We start from the raw sequence: 18,077 nt of genomic DNA on the forward strand, positions 1-18,077 counted from the left end.
GTTATTACATGCTTCATAAGTTTATTCTGTCTTAGAGCTGCATAATATTCCATCGTATGTATATACCACAGTTTGTTTAGCCACTCATCTGTTGATGGACATTTTGGCTGTTTCCATCTCTTTGCAATTGTAAATAACGCTGCTATAAACATTGGTGTGCAAATGTCTGTTTGTGTCTTTGCCCTTAAGTCCTTTGAGTAGATACCTAGCAATGGTATTGCTGGGTCGTATGGCAATTCTATATTCAGCTTTTTGAGGAACTGCCAAACTGCCTTCCACAGTGGTTGCACCCTTTGACATTCCCACCAACAGTGGATAAGTGTGCCTCTTTCTCCGCATCCTCTCCAGCACTTGTCATTTTCTGTTTTGTTGATAATGGCCATTCTGGTGGGTGTGAGATGATATCTCATTGTGGTTTTGATTTGCATTTCTCTAATGGCCAGGGACATTGAGCATCTCTTCATGTGCCTTTTGGCCATTTGTATTTCCTCTTCTGAGAGGTGTCTGTTCAAGTCTTTTTCCCATTTTGTAATTGGGTTGGCTGTCTTTTTGTTGTTGAGTTGAACAATCTGTTTATAAATTCTGGATACTAGACCTTTATCTGATATGTCGTTTCCAAATATTGTCTCCCATTGTGTAGGCTGTCTTTGTACTTTCTTGATGAAGTTCTTTGATGCACAAAAGTGTTTAATTTTGAGGAGCTCCCATTTATTTCTTTCTTTCTTCAGTGCTCTTGCTTTAGGTTTAAGGTCCATAAAACCGCCTCCAGTTGTAAGATTCATAAGATATCTCCTTACATTTTCCTCTAACTGTTTTATGTTCTTAGACCTAATGTTTAGATCTTTGATCCATTTTGAGTTAACTTTTGTATAGGGTGTGATACGGGTCTTCTTTCATTCTTTTGCATATGGATATCCAGTTCTCTAGGCACCATTTATTGAAGAGACTGCTCTGTCCCAGGTGAGTTGGCTTGACTGCCTTATCAAAGATCAAATGTCCAAAGATGAGAGGGTCTATATCTGAGCACTCTATTTGATTCCATTAGTCGATATATCTATCTTTATGCCAGTACCATGCTGTTATGACCACTGTGTCTTCATAATATGCCTTAAAGTCCGGCAGCGTGAGACTTCCAGCTTCATTTTTTTTCCTCAAGATACTTTTAGCGATTCGGGGCACCCTGCCCTTCCAGATAAATTTGCTTATTGGTTTTTCTATTTCTGAAAAATAAGTTGTTGGGATTTTGATTGGTATTGCATTGAATCTGTAAATCAATTTAGGTAGGATTGACATCTTAACTATATTTAGTCTTCCAATCCATGAACACGGTATGCCCTTCCATCTATTTAGGTCTTCTGTGATTTCTTTTAACAGTTTTTTGTAGTTTTCTTTGTATAGGTCTTTTGTCTCTTTAGTTAAATTTATTCCTAGGTATTTTATTCTTTTAGTTGCAATTGTAAATGGGATTCATTTCTTGATTTCCCCCTCAGCTTGTTCATTGCTAGTGTATAGAAACACTACAGATTTTTGAATGTTGATCTTGTAACCCTCTACTTTGCTGTACTCATTTATTAGCTCTAGTAGTTTTGTTGTGGATTTTTCTGGGTTTTCAACGTATAGTATCATATCATCTGCAAACAGTGATAGTTTTACTTCTTCCTTTCCAATTTTGATGCCTTGTATTTCTTTTTCTTGTCTAATTGCTCTGGCTAGAACCTCCAACACAATGTTGAATAATAGTGGTGATAATGGACATCCTTGTCTTGTTCCTGATCTTAGGGGGAAAGTTTTCAATTTTTCCCCATTGAGGATGATATTAGCTGTGGGTTTTTCATATATTCCCTCTATCATTTTAAGGAAGTTCCCTTGTATTCCTATCCTTTGAAGTGTTTTCAACAGGAAAGGATGTTGAATCTTGTCAAATGCCTTCTCTGCATCAATTGAGATGATCATGTGATTTTTCTGCTTTGATTTGTTGATATGGTGTATTACATTAATTGATTTTCTTATGTTGAACCATCCTTGCATACCTGGGATGAATCCTACTTGGTAATGATGTATAATTCTTTTAATGTGTTGCTGGATTCGATTTGCTAGAATTTTGTTGAGGATTTTTGCATCTATATTCATTAGAGAGATTGGTCTATAGTTTTCTTTTTTTGTAACATCTTTACCTGGTTTGGGTATGAGGGTGATGTTGGCTTCATAGAATGAATTAGGTAGCTTTCCCTCCACTTCAATTTTTTTGAAGAGTTTGAGCAGAGTTGGTACTAATTCTTTCTGGTATGTTTGGTAGAATTCACATGTGAAGCCATCTGGTCCTGGACTTTTCTTTTTGGGAAGCTTTTGAATGACTGATTCAATTTCTTTACTTGTGATTGGTTTGTTGAGGTCGTCTATTTCTTCTTCTTTTTTTTTTTTTTTTTGCTTTTACTCAGAGAACTTTATTTCTAAATCATTTTTAAGTACTCAGAGATTAAAGCTCATAAAACAAAAACAAAAGAGAGCATAACACCTATAAGTTGTCTATGTGCTGCTTATTCTAGTGGCCAAAGGAATTTTAACAAATGTCAAATAAATGATGTCCCTGAACTAGAGACAAGTTAAAGAACTTTTTGTCATTGTTATAGGTGTTTGCTTTCTTGGAAGAACTCCTATTCTTTCCCAATTAGCGGCCCTTTGGCCGTAACTATCAAAGATTACTTTTTCTAGAGGAAGTGACCAGAAATAAATACTTAAGTATTGTATATCATCTAAAATCTCTTACTAGCACCTCAGAACACCTCAGTAAATATAAGAGTGAACTCCTTAACTACTAAGTGAGGTACAATGCAAACTTTTTTTTTTTTTTTTTTTTTTTTTTATTAATTAAAAAAAGAATTAACAAAACAATTAGAAATCATTCCAATCTACATGTACAATCAGTAATTCTTAATAACATCACATAGTTGCATATTCATCATTTCTTAGTACATTTGCATCGATTTAGAAAAAGAAATAAAAAGACAACAGAATAAGAATTAAAACAATAATAGAAAGAAAAAAAACAAAAAAAACAAAAACAAAAAACCTATACCTTACATGCAGCTTCATTCAGTGTTTTAACATAATTGCATTACAATTGGGTAGTATTGTGCTGTCCATTTCTGAGTTTTTATATCCAGTCCCGTTGTACAGTCTGTATCCCTTCATCTCCAATTATCCCTTCTCTTTTATTTTTTTTTTTTTTAATTAACGGAAAAAAAGAAATTAACCCAACATTTAGAGATCATACCATTCTACACATGCAATCATTAATTTTTAACATCATCACATAGATGCATGATCATCATTTCTTAGTACATTTGCATTGGTTTAGAAGAACTAGCAACATAACCGAAAAAGATATAGAATGTTAATATAGAGAAAAAAATAAAAGTAATAATAGTAAAATCAAAACAAAACAACACAAAACAAAACAAAAACCTATAGCTCAGATGCAGCTTCATTCAGTGTTTTAACATGATTACTTTACAATTAGGTATTATTGTGCTGTCCATTTTTGAGTTTTTGTATCTAGTCTTGTTGCACAGTCTGTATCCCTTCAGCTTCAATTACCCATTGTCTTACCCTGTTTCTAACTCCTGCTGAACTCTGTTACCAATGACATATTTCAAGTTTATTCTCGAATGTCCGTTCACATCAGTGGGACCATACAGTATTTGTCCTTTAGTTTTTGGCTGGATTCACTCAGCATAATATTCTCTAGGTCCATCCATGTTATTACATGGTTCATAAGTTTATCTTGTCTTAAAGCTGCATAATATTCCATCGTATGTATATACCACAGTTTGTTTAGCCACTCTTCTGTTGATGGAGATTTTGGCTGTTTCCATCTCTTTGCAATTGTAAATAATGCTGCTATAAACATTGGTGTGCAAATGTCCATTTGTGTCTTTGCCCTTAAGTCCTTTGAGTAGATACCTAGCAATGGTATTGCTGGGTCGTATGGCAGTTCTATATTCAGCTTTTTGAGGAACCGCCAAACTGCCTTCCACAGTGGTTGCACCCTTTGACATTCCCACCAACAGTGGATAAGTGTGCCTCTTTCTCCGCATCCTCTCCAGCACTTGTCATTTTCTGTTTTGTTGATAATGGCCATTCTGGTGGGTGTGAGATGATATCTCATTGTGGTTTTGATTTGCATTTCTCTAATGGCCAGGGACATTGAGCATCTCTTCATGTGCCTCTTGGCCATCCGTATTTCCTCTTCTGATAGGTGTCTGTTCAAGTCTTTTTCCCATTTTGTAATTGGGTTGGCTGTCTTTTTGTTGTTGAGATGAACAATCTCTTTATAAATTCTGGATACTAGACCTTTATCTGATATATCATTTCCAAATATTGTCTCCCATTGTGAAGGCTGTCTTTCTACTTTCTTGATGAAGTTCTTTGATGCACAAAAGTGTTTAATTTTGAGGAGTTCCCATTTATTTATTTCCTTCTTCAGTGCTCTTGCTTTAGGTTTAAGGTCCATAAAACCACCTCCAGTTGTAAGATCCATAAGATATCTCCCACCATTTTCCTCTAACTGTTTTATGGTCTTAGACCTAATGTTTAGATCTTTGATCCATTTTGAGTTAACTTTTGTATAGGGTGTGAGAGATGGGTCTTCTTTCATTCTTTTGCATATGGATATCCAGTTCTCTAGGCACCATTTATTGAAGAGACTGTTCTGTCCCAGGTGAGTTGGCTTGACTGCCTTATCAAAGATCAAATGTCCATAGATGAGAGGGTCTATATCTGAGCACTCTATTCGATTCCATTGGTCGATATATCTATCTTTATGCCAATACCATGCTGTTTTGACCACTGTGGCTTCATAATATGCCTTAAAGTCAGGCAGCATGAGACCTCCAGCTTCGTTTTTTTTCCTCAAGATGTTTTTAGCAATTCGGGGCACCCTGCCCTTCCAGATAAATTTGCTTATTGGTTTTTCTATTTCTGAAAAATAAGTTGTTGGGATTTTGATTGGTATTGCATTGAATCTGTAAATCAATTTAGGTAGGATTGACATCTTAACTATATTTAGTCTTCCAATCCATGAACACGGTATGCCCTTCCATCTATTTAGGTCTTCTGTGATTTCTTTTAGCAGTTTTTTGTAGTTTTCTTTATATAGGTTTTTTGTCTCTTTAGTTAAATTTATTCCTAGGTATTTTATTCTTTTAGTTGCAATTGTAAATGGGATTCGTTTCTTGATTTCCCCCTCAGCTTGTTCATTACTAGTGTATAGAAATGCTACAGATTTTTGAATGTTGATCTTGTAACCTGCTACTTTGCTGTACTCATTTATTAGCTCTAGTAGTTTTGTTGTGGATTTTTCCGGGTTTTCGACGTATAGTATCATATCGTCTGCAAACAGTGATAGTTTTACTTCTTCCTTTCCAATTTTGATGCCTTGTATTTCTTTTTCTTGTCTAATTGCTCTGGCTAGAACCTCCAACACAATGTTGAATAATAGTGGTGATAGTGGACATCCTTGTCTTGTTCCTGATCTTAGGGGGAAAGTTTTCAATTTTTCCCCATTGAGGATGATATTAGCTGTGGGTTTTTCATATATTCCCTCTATCATTTTAAGGAAGTTCCCTTGTATTCCTATCTTTTGAAGTGTTTTCAACAGGAAAGGATGTTGGATCTTGTCGAATGCCTTCTCTGCATCAATTGAGATGATCATGTGATTTTTCTGCTTTGATTTGTTGATATGGTGTATTACATTAATTGATTTTCTTATGTTGAACCATCCTTGCATACCTGGGATGAATCCTACTTGGTCATGATGTATAATTCTTTTAATGTGTTGCTGGATTCGATTTGCTAGAATTTTGTTGAGGATTTTTGCATCTATATTCATTAGAGAGATTGGTCTATAGTTTTCTTTTTTTGTAACATCTTTACCTGGTTTGGGTATGAGGGTGATGTTGGCTTCATAGAATGAATTAGGTAGCTTTCCCTCCACTTCAATTTTTTTGAAGAGTTTGAGCAGAGTTGGTACTAATTCTTTCTGGTATGTTTGGTAGAATTCACATGTGAAGCCATCTGGTCCTGGACTTTTCTTTTTGGGAAGCTTTTGAATGACTGATTCAATTTCTTTACTTGTGATTGGTTTGTTGAGGTCGTCTATTTCTTCTTCTTTTTTTTTTTTTTTTTTGCTTTTACTCAGAGAACTTTATTTCTAAATCATTTTTAAGTACTCAGAGATTAAAGCTCATAAAACAAAAACAAAAGAGAGCATAACACCTATAAGTTGTCTATGTGCTGCTTATTCTAGTGGCCAAAGGAATTTTAACAAATGTCAAATAAATGATGTCCCTGAACTAGAGACAAGTTAAAGAACTTTTTGTCATTGTTATAGGTGTTTGCTTTCTTGGAAGAACTCCTATTCTTTCCCAATTAGCGGCCCTTTGGCCGTAACTATCAAAGATTACTTTTTCTAGAGGAAGTGACCAGAAATAAATACTTAAGTATTGTATATCATCTAAAATCTCTTACTAGCACCTCAGAACACCTCAGTAAATATAAGAGTGAACTCCTTAACTACTAAGTGAGGTACAATGCAAACTTTTAAGGATTTTTATCTTTTGTTCACTACTGCAACCTCAACCTTGGAATACTGTCTGAAAATGGTGACTCAATGCTTTATTGAATCATGAACACCTTCACCTCCACTTATTACTCTCTCATCTCAGAAACTTATGACCTTGATCCAGCCCCAGTGTAACTAATTCGAGCAGGGCTAATAATTTATAAGGCTTATGACAAAAGTACTCAGGCATCCTAAAATCATTATCTGGACCAAGATAAGTTGCTTAAAATATTTCACAGCCTACCTCTGGAAAAAGCAAATTCATTTTAAAAAGAGGGAGAAAACAAGAGATCAGCATCCATAATACACTGCACGACACTCCTTTTGCAGCTATTCCTAATCAGCAGTTGGGAAAAACTTTATTTTCCAGCTTTTTTCACTTTTCCTTGATCCTCTACTTTCTTAATGGCTGCCTGGATAGCCTCTTGGTTACCCAGGAACTGGTGAGGTCCAACAGCACGCAGGTTTTCATCTAGCTCCAGGAGAATGGGGACACCAGTAGGAAGGGTTATGTTGATAATGTCTTCATCTGAGATACCTTCCAGATATTTCAGGAGTGCCCTACTGCTGTTTCCATGGCAGATATCAGAATGGTTTTGCCACTTAATACTTCAGGAGCAATCCTTTCATTCCAATAGGGAAGGAGTCTCTCCAGAACCTCCTTTAAACTTTCAGATCGTGGAAGTTGATCCACAGGCACATCACACACTTTATACCTCCGGTCATTGTAGATTTCATGGTAGTAAGGATGAGACTCATCAATGGGAGGTGGAGTCACATTGTAGCTTCTTCTCCAGACCCTCACTTGTTCTTCACCATGATTCAAAGCCATTTTCTCCCTATTGAGACCGATCAAGGCTCCATAGTGATGCTCATTTAGATGCCAAGAGCTTTCCACAGGAACCCATTCCTGACCCAGCTCTTCCAGGATCAGCCAGGCTGTGTGGATGGACCGATTGAGGACAGATGTGAACACAAGATCAAATTCAAAGTTTAGTGCTTTCAGTTGTTTCCCACAGTTTTGAGCTTCCTTTATTCCTTCACTGTTAAGTTTCTGATCCACCCAACTACAAAAACGATTCTCCTTATTCCAAGCACCTTCTCCATGTCTTAACATAATAAGTTTATACTTGGACATACTGATGGCTGAGCTTCCCTGGCGTGTTCAAATGGGCCAAAGTTCAATGATAGCAATAGATCTGCAGAGAGACCAACAGCAGCTTCCCAGGGCGGCAGAGCAGCCAGCTCCTCCTAGGACTCATTGCTGCAGCCGGCATCGACGCTCTTTTCTAGTCCTAGCCGTCTATTTCTTCTTGAGTCAAAGTTGGTTGTTCATGTCTTTCTAGGAAGTTGTCCATTTCATCTACATTGTTGTATTTATTAGCGTAAAGTTGTTCATAGTATCCTGTTATTACCTCCTTTATTTCTGTGAGGTCAGTGTTATGTCTCCTCTTCCATTTCTGATCTTATTTATTTGCATCCTCTCTCTTCTTCTTTTTGTCAATCTTGCTAAGGGCCCCTCAATCTTATTGATTTTCTCATAGAACCAACTTCTGGTCTTATTGATTTTCTCTATTGTTTTCATGTTTTCAATTTCATTTATTTCTGCTCTAATCTTTGTTATTTCTTTCCTTTTGCTTGCTTTGGGGTTAGTTTGCTGTTCTTTCTCCAGTTCTTCCAAGTGGACAGTTAATTCCTGAATTTTTGCCCTTTCTTCTTTTCTGATATAGGCATTTAGGGCAATAAATTTCCCTCTTAGCACTGCCTTTGCTGCATCCCATAGGTTTTGATATGTTGTGTTTTCATTTTCATTCGCCTTGAGATATTTACTAATTTCTCTAGCAATTTCTTCCTTGACCCACTGGTTGTTTAAGAGTGTGTTGTTGAGCCTCCACGTATTTGTGAATTTTCTGGCACTCTGCCTATTATTGATTTCCAACTTCATTCCTTTATGATCCGAGAAAGTGTTGTGTATGATTTCAATCTTTTTAAATTTGTTGAGACTTGCTTTGTGACCCAGCACATGGTCTATCCTTGAGAATGATCCATAAGCACTTGAGAAAAAGGTGTATCCTGCTGTTGTGGGGTGTAATGTCCTGAAATGTCTGTTAAGTCTAGCTCATTTATTGTAATATTCAAATTCTCTGTTTCTTTATTGATCCTCTGTCTTGATGTTCTGTCCATTGATGAGAGTGGTAAATTGAAGTCTCCAAATCTTATGGTAGAAGTGTCTATTTCCCTTTTCAGTAATTGCAGTGTATTCCTCATGTATTTTGGGGCATTCTTATTCGGTGCATAAATATTTATGATTGTTATGTCTTCATGTTGAATTATTCCTTTTATTAGTAGATAGTATCCTTCTTTGTCTCTTTTAATAGTTTTACATTTGAAGTCTAATTTGTTGGATATTAGTATAGCTACTCCTGCTCTTTTCTGGTTGTTATTTGCATGAAATATCTTTTCCCAACCTTTCACTTTCAACCTATGTTTATCTTTGGGTCTAAGATGTGCTTCCTGTAGACAGCATATAGAAGGATCCTGTTTTTTAATCCATTCTGCCAGTCTATGTCTTTTGTTTGGGGAATTCAGTCCATTAACATTTAGTGTTATTACTGTTTGGGTAATACTTTCCTCTACCATTTTGGCTTTTGTATTATATATATCATATCTTATTTTCCTACTTTCTACACTCTTCTCCATACCTCTCTCTTCTGTCTTTTCATATCTGACTCTAGTGCTCCCTTTAGTATTTCTTGCAGAGCTGGTCTCTTGGTCACAAATTCTCTCAGTGACTTTTTGTCTGAAAATGTTTTAATTTCTCCCTCATTTTTGAAGGACAATTTTGCTGGATATAGAATTCTTGGTTGGCAGTTTTTCTGTTTTAGTAATTTAAATATATTATCCCACTGTCTTCTAGCTTCCATGGTTTCTGCTGAGAAATCTACACATAGTCTTATTGGGTTTCCCTTGTATGTGATGGATTGTTTTTCTCTTGCTGCTTTCAAGATCCTCTCTTTCTCTTTGACCTCTGACATTCTAACTAGTAAGTGTCTTGGAGAACGCCTATTTGGATCTATTCTCTTTGGGGTGCGCTGCACTTCTTGGATCTGTAATTTTAGGTCTTTCATAAGAGTTGGGAAATTTTCAGTGATAATTTCTTCCATTAGTTTTTCTTCTACTGTCTTCTTGATGTCCTTTTTGTATTTGCTATCCCACTTCTTTTAAGTAGAGTTGTCTGAACCTCTTTGATTAGTTGTTCCAACATCTGTGTCTCCTCTGGTGTTTTTAAGTTGCTCATTAGGCAAGGCTATATCTGTCTGCATTGTGATATGCTTATGATCTTCTACTGTCTTCATGGCATGTAAATATCTTGATTGATTTACTTTGGGAGTTGATTTCTTTCAGTATCTAAGGCCTTGTGTACAGCAGGGAGTAGGTCACAGGGTGGAGCACTTAGTGTGGCGATTTGTTTCAGGGCAGATATGGGTGCAGGTTGGGGATGTTACACTGATGCTTGTGAACAAGGGCACCCAGCAGCTAGGGAGGATGTAGCTGCATGGGGGCTGAGAAGTCAGGCTGGGGGCTATGCGAATGTGCAGTTCTAGGACTGCTGTAAAGTGCAGTTCCCAGAGCTCAATGATGTGATTGGGGCCTATGCGGATATGTAGACCTGGGAGTGCCGAAAATAGATGCGCTGATCTTGGCGGGGGCTGGGGGGCGGACGGCGGGGTGATGCTGTACGACACTCTGGGTGGGGTGAGGGGGGCAGGGGTAGTCTAGGTATGGAAGTCAGTGCCCGCAACCTTTATGCACTGACAATAGCCTGCAGGGAACAGGGAGGGGGAGGTAGTGCTGGGAGGGGTGCAGGAGAGGTGGGTGGGGCTGATTTGGGGTGGGGGTGGGGGGCAGGTAGGTGCACTGGGGGCTGGTGGGGTGGGGGCACCTGGAGGGTGGGGAATGGGAGCGGGTGGCAGGGTTCAGATGTGTGGGGTGTAGGATGAGTCGTAGATCACGGGGCTGCAGTGATGAGGGCAGCATGCCCAAGGAACCTGGCCTGACTTACTTCCTAGTCCTGCATTCCTGTCTGTGCGCTCCTGTGGGCTCCGTGCCTCCGCACCAGGCTCCAGCTTTCTGCACCTCAGTTCCTCAGCCTCTGCAACCAGGGCTGCTGCATGTGGTGCAGAGGCTCTCCCAGGTCTGCCGCACTTCCGAATTGCCACCTCTGTTGCCTCCTGTCCCTTCTCTAACTTTTCCATGGAGCAGGGCTAATCTCAAACTACTCTAGTTGGCCATCTTCCTGGAAGTATAATAATCTATCATTTTAATAACACATTAAATCACGTTATTACATATTAAATATTGTGTAAGCTGAATGAAGCTGCATCCGAGCTATAGGTTTTTGTTTTGTTTTGTTCTTACTATTATTACTTTTATTTTTTTCCTCTATATTAACATTCTATATCTTTTTCGGTTGTGTTGCTAGTTCTTCTAAACCGATGCAAATGTACTAAGAAACGATGATCATGCATCTATGTGATGATGTTAAGAATTACTGATTGCATATGTAGAATGGTATGATTTCTAAATGTTGGGTTAATTTCTTTTTTTCCATTAATTAATTAAAAAAAAAGAAAAGAAAAAAATATATTGTGTAAGGAAAAGTTATTAAACATGTGGAATAAAGGCAAAAAAGTATCTGCATATTCTTACAGTGTCATACAGTAACATTGTGTAACAAGACCACTCAAGGATTATCCATTTCTCCAGAGAATGTGTCTGTTGACTGACTAACTGTTAATTAGGGGCCACACTCTGTTAACTGGTAGATTTTTGTTCAAGAAAGATGCAAACGATTTTTGTTCCATAGAGAAGATCACTGCAAAGATCACAGTTTTAATGCCCTGTAAGATATTATTCAGTTTTGTTTCTACCTTTGCAGAGTATTCTTGTAGTTGCTGTTTGCAAGATATATCTTTTTCCATTCTTTTACTTTCAATTTATTTGTACCTTTGACTCTCAAGGGTGTCCCCTATAGACAGCATATAGTTGGACCTTGTTCCATTCATATTTAAAAGAGGATGCTAAAAGGCAGATTGGAGCTCTGTGTGCCTCGGTGAGGTTGTCAAATGGTAGCCTTCACCAGTTGTGACTTGGCTGGGCCATTTCACAAGAAACTCCCAAAGTTAGTATCTTTGGGTCCTTCATCTTGGATTGGTGAGAGTGTCCATAGAAGAAGCTTTCCATTTCCTGCTTGGATTGATAAGCCCGACTGCCAGGCTTCTGGAAACTAAGTGGTGGAAAGAGGTTGAGGTGACATTGTTCAGTATGTTAATTTTCACTTTAACCCGTTTTTTTTTTAATGATAATTTCCATGCATCATCCCCCTGGTTTACTCTTTCTCTAATTAGGTTGGCAGAGGGTCTGTTGGGTAGGCTGTGCAGAATTGGGGAGGAGAGTTAGGCGTTCCACTCCTCTTAAACCTTCACTCTTCTCCTGCTGCAGTCCTTCCTTCTCTCTTATAATTAGAGGAGACTGGAGCCACCAACTGCTGGGCCTTTCAAAGGAGTTCTGCAGTGTAAAGTGGGTTGATTCTTCATTTTCCTCTCTTCTAGCTTAGGAATAGGTTTTGTAAAAAAATATTTTTATTGAGAAATATCCATACACGTACAGTCCAACCATATTGTACGTGGATATCATCACATAGCTGTGTATTTTTCACCGTGATCATTTTTAGAACATTTGGCTCACAATACCAGTGGCTCACAATATCATCACATAGTTGCGTATTTTTCACCGTGATCATTTTTAGAACATTTACATTACTCCATAAAAAGAAATAAAAAGAAAAAAAGAACTCACACACCCCATAACCCTTACCCTCCCTCTCCTTGACCCACAGTATTTCAATCTACCCAATTTTTACCCTTTATTTCCCCTTATTATTTATTTATTTTATCTCTATATATATGTTTACCCATCTGTCCATATCCTGGATAAAAGGAGCAGCAGACACAAGGTTTTCACAATCACACAATCTGATTGTAAAAGCTATATAGTTATAGCCCTGTCCCAGGTTTGCATCTCACATCCTACCAGCTTAGCAATCCTAGAGGGAAAAGGAAACTCGCTTTCTTACTGGTTTCAAGTCCTCGTTGCGTGCTCCTTTCTGAACTCAGAGCAGGGTACCTAATTGGCTGGGCCTGGGTCAAAGGAGTCCACTGTGGGAAGGAGGGGGAAAGAGAAGGTCAAACTCCAAAATCCTCATGGCCAAGAGTAAATGAGGAAGGGTAGTTCCCCCAAATAGCACTGTGATAAAGACAGAAGAGGGAACAGGTGCTGGGCAGGCAAAAATAACAGGTGTCCACTACAGAGTGATCACACCAGCCCCTTCGCCTTGATGTAAATCAAGCCCTTAGTTCAGTGCCTGGAACATTCGAGCATTGGCTGTTGTAGCTGTTGTTACTATTGTCCTTATTAACAGGGGAACTTTCTGGTTCACCTTTTCATCCTGAACAACTAATTCCCCTGCCAGGGCCCAGAACAGTTGCAGAGCTGCAGCGTCCCTCGGAGCCCCGTGAGACATGCAGTTGCCAGCAAGGTTCAGCAGAAACTTCTGACCTCACCCCTTCCACCTGATGGGACTCCTCTCCTTACCAAGTCAAGTCAAGGCCCAGATCAGCCCTGCCTCTTCTTCCAACACCTGAAGGAACATACATGGAATAATCTGACACCTATTTATATTCTATCTTGGAGGGGATTACTTGGAGTGGATTACCCTGGAATGTGGGTGTTGCTACTTTGGCACTGTATGCTCAAATAAATTATAAACTGCTTGGGCCATGGCCTGGTTTTAATATGCCTTCAGTAATGCCCTCTTCCCCTTTCCTCTCTTGGCCCAAAATATGAATCTGGACACAGCAGGATGCAGTAAGCACCAGCCCGTGGAATCTGATTGGTGGCATGGCCTGGAGGCCAAGGCCCAGGCTTATTGGAGAATAGATCACGCTGTCCTCATTTGGCCAGCTCGGCCAGTTAGGAAGTGAGTTTAGCTGCTAGTAACTGGGATAGAGGCTGCTCTGTCTGTCCCCAAAGCTGACCTCCCCTATTTCTTAGTAAGAGAACCCCACTCTCCTAGAACTCCAATTCTTTAAAGTTGATAGTATTGGAAATTATTTACTTATAAATAATGAAAGCATTGTTAAAGCTTGGTATCTTCATGTTTTTAAATTACTGACAGTTGTTTAATTGAACTAAAACCAGTTCAGATACAGGGCCCTGGCTCATGCTTACAAAAGTGATGCAAAAAATATAGCTCTCAAACCAGGTTCTAGAGATTATTTTTTAGATTGAAGAATAAACCTTCATCCTTTCAAACCTATTGTTACAATATAGATCCCAATATTTTTCCTCAATAGTTGCAGTTTAAAGAAATTTTTATTATTAAAATGAAAATGTAAAACTTTCAAAAGTAGAGAGTGGTAAATGACTTCCCTTGTACCCATTATCTGGGTTTAGCAATTGTCAACACACAGTTAATCTTGTTTAATCTATTATATCCCCCTCCCACCACTGGATTATTCTGAAATAAATACATATCTAAACAGTAAATTGTCTTTGAACAAAAATATATAAATATCACTTATCTACTTATTGATTTTTCCCCAATGTTTCATAATTGTTTGCTCTTGGGTACATGGGCCTGGGCCTCCTGCAGGGGTATTCTAACACTGAACCACCTTTTCCACCTTTTTTGGTGTGTGTGTGTGTGTGTGTGTGTGTGTGTGTGCGCATGGGCCAGGAATTGGACCCCAGCCTCCTGCATGGCAGGTGGACATTCTACTACCAAACCACCCGTGCATTCTTATAATTGTTTTTTAACAGTAGACTTGCTCAGATCAGTATCCTTAAAAACAAGGTCCACATATTACATCAATAGAAATCCAATGTTGTTCAAGGGGCATTGCATTCAGCTGAAGAAGTACATTTCCCAGCTTCCCTGCAGTAGGGTGTGACCATGTGATTCTGTTTGGCCAAGAAGGTGTAAGTGGAAGTGTGGAGAAGGCTTTGAAAAGGGCTCCTTAAAAAACAGAACAAAAAAAACACCTTTTATTCATTCCGTCTTTCTTCTTCCTGCCAATTGGAAGTTGGGATATGATTTCTGGAGCTTTAGCAGCTATCTTGGACCATGAGGTCCAAATGGAAGCCAAAGCAAGGATGGCAGACACAAAAGAGAATAGGAACCTAATTTCTCATGCCACTGTTGTTCCCAGTCAATATTATTAAATCACTTAAGATTAGGCACAGATGTAATTAATAGAAAACAAAAGACACCACTAATTTTTTTTTTAATTTTTTTATTAATAAAAAAAAGAAAAGAAATTAACACAACATTTAGAAATCATTCCATTCTACACATGCACTCAGTAATTCTTAGTATCATCACATAGATGTATGATCATCATTTCTTAGTACATTTGCATTGATTTAGGAAAAGAACTAGCAAAACAGCAGAAAAAGATATAGAATGTTAATATAGAGAAGAGAATTAAAATAATAATACCAATAATATATATATATATATAAAGGAAAAAGAAAAAAACAAAAACAAAAGATACAAACACACAAACAAACAAACAAAAAACCATATTTCAGGTGCAGCTTCAGTCAGTGTTCCAACCTAGTTACATTACACTTAGGTATTATTGTGCTGTCCATTTTTGAGTTTTTGTATCTAGTCCTGTTGCACAGTCTGTATCCCTTCAGTTCCAATTACCCATTATCTTACCCTGTTTCTAACTCCTGCTGGTCTCTGTTACCAATGATATAGTCCAAGCTGATTCTCGAATGTCGGTTCACATCAGTGGGACCATACAGTATTTGTCCTTTAGTTTTTGGCTAGACTCACTCAGCATAATGTTCTCTAGGTCCATCTATGTTATTACATGCTTCATGAGTTTAGTCTGTCTTAAAGCTGCATAATATTCCATCGTAGGTATACGCCACAGTTTGTTTAGCCACTCGTCTGTTGATGGGCATTTTGGCTGTTTCCATCTCTTTGAAATTGTAGAAAATGCTGCTATAAACACTGGTGTGCAAATGTCCGTCTGTGTCTTTGCCCTTAAGTCCTTTGAGTAGATACCTAGCAGTGGTATTGCTGGGTCGTAATCCATTCTGCCATTCTATGTCTTTTGATTGGGAAATTCAGTCCATTAACTTTTAGTGTTATTACTGTTTGGATAATATTTTCCTCTACCATTTTGGCTTTTGTATTATATATATCATATCTGATTTTCCTTCTTTCTACACTTTACTCCATACCTCTCTCTTCTGTCTTTTCATATCTGACTCTAGTGCTCCCTTTAGTATTTCTTGCAGAGCTGGTCTCTTGGTCACAAATTCTCTCAGTGACTTTTTGTCTATAAATGTTTTAATTTCTCCTTCATTTTTGAAGGACAATTTTGCTGGATATAGGAGTCTTGGTTGGCAGTTTTTCTCTTTTAGTGATTTAAATATATCATCCCACTGTCTTCTAGCTTCCATGGTTTCTGCTGAGAAATCTACACATAGTCTTATTGGGTTTCCCTTATATGTGACAGATTGTTTTTCTCTTGCTGCTTTCAAGATCCTCTCTTTCTCTTTGACCTCTGACATTCTAACTAGTAAATGTCTTGGAGAACGCCTATTTGGGTCTATTCTCTTTGGGGTGCGCTGCACTTCTTGGATCTGTATATTTAGGTCTTTCATAAGAGTTGGGAAATTTTCAGTGATAATTTCTTCCATTAGTTTTTCTCCTCCTTTTCCCTTCTCTTCTCCTTCTGGGACACCCACAACACGTATATTTGTGCGCTTCATATTGTCATTCAGTTCCCTGATTCCCTGCTCAAGTTTTTCCATTCTTTTCCCTATAGTTTCTGTTTCTTTTTGGAATTCAGTTGTTCCATCCTCCAGTTCACTAATTGTAGCTTCTGTCTCTTTAGATCTACCATTGTAGGTATCCATTGTTTTTTCCATTTTTTCTTCTTTGTCCTTCACTCCCACAAGTTCTGTGATTTGTTTTTTCAGATTTTCTATTTCTTCTTTTTGTTCAGCCCATATCTTCTTCATGTCCTCCCTCAATTTATTGATTTGGTTTTTGAAGAGTTTTTCCATTTCTGTTCGTATATTCAGCATTAGTTGTCTCAGCTCCTGTATCTCATTTGAACTATTGGTTTGTTCCTTTGATTGGGCCATATCTTCAATTTTCCGAGCGTCATCCATTATTTTCTGCTGGTGTCTGGGCATTTGATCAGATCTCCCTGGGTGTGGGACCCAGCTGGTTGAAAGGTTTTTCTGTGGAATCTCTGGGCTCTGTTTTTCTTTTCCTGCCCAGTAGGTGGCGCTCGTGGCGGTCGTTTGTCTGCGGGGCAGTCGGCCCGGGAAACCGCGCGTGGAGGCGGGGGTCGCTGGCCGTGGCTTGGGGGAGTGCCGGTCCTAATTGCCCAGCTGGCCCGAGACGCCAAGCGTGACGGGAGGGCCCCGCTATCCAATGTTCCCAGTCAGACCGGGGAGCCACGTGCGTGGAGGGGACCCCAGACGCCAGCCACCCCAGCCGGGAAAACGTGCACCCCTCGGGTATCTCACAGCAGTGGATTCTCCCTACCCGTTCAGCCGTTCCAGAATGGGGTACGCTGTCTTTTTTGGTCTCTGTCGTGACTCTGGGAGCTGTTTCGTATTGTTTCTGTTTCTTTAGTTGCTTTTCTGGAGGAGGAACTAAGACCCGCGCGTCTTACTAAGCCGCCATCTTCTCCGGAAGTCCACCACTAATTTTTTAAAGCAGCGGCTTGAATACAGTAGAAATGATCTTTCTCCCTTTAAACAGCAAAATTTATTATCTATTTTATAGTGTCTGAGGATCAGGAATTCTGGAACAGCCCAACTGCTCTCAGCGTTGTTCTGGCTCAAGATCTCTCAGTAGTCTGGGGCTGCAGTCATTCATAGCTTGATTGGGTCTGCAGGATCCACTTCCAAGCTCACTCACACTGACATGGTGGTGGCAGGTCGGTTGTTGGTTTAGGGCTTCAATTCCTACCCTCGTGGTTTTTTCCACAGGGCAACTCAAAACATATCAGCTGACTTCCCCCAAAACGAGTGATCCAAGATAAAGAAAGCCTGAGTGTGAACTCAAGATGGAAGCAGCAGCCTTCCTAATTTCTCTGGGCCCCATTTATCCTTCCTGCCTCTTCCTCATGTCCCTGGGCTCCAGCTCCCTATTCCCTCTTGCCCTGCCCCACCCTTAAGACTTGACCCATTGCCTACTCCTCCCTTCTAGGTACTCAGTCTTGTCTCCAGAAGGCACCCCAGGTCCCTGCCCACTTCGTCTCTGTATCCTTTGTTTGCTCCTCTGATGCCTGATTTGGCTCCAAACCACCATTCAACCTCATTTCCTACCCTGACCTTCAGATTAGCCATAACCTTG

The 18,077-nt window shown here is 39.0% G+C and overlaps 1 pseudogene; it reads right to left on the reverse strand.

The window, feature by feature from the left end:
- Positions 1-6,184: 6,184 nt before the first annotated feature.
- LOC143687284 (bisphosphoglycerate mutase pseudogene) lies at positions 6,185-7,986 on the reverse strand (annotated as a pseudogene).
- Positions 7,987-18,077: the final 10,091 nt, after the last annotated feature.

This window comes from Tamandua tetradactyla, chromosome 1 (genome assembly GCF_023851605.1).
Source record: "Tamandua tetradactyla isolate mTamTet1 chromosome 1, mTamTet1.pri, whole genome shotgun sequence".
Classification (NCBI taxonomy): Eukaryota; Metazoa; Chordata; class Mammalia; order Pilosa; family Myrmecophagidae; genus Tamandua; species Tamandua tetradactyla.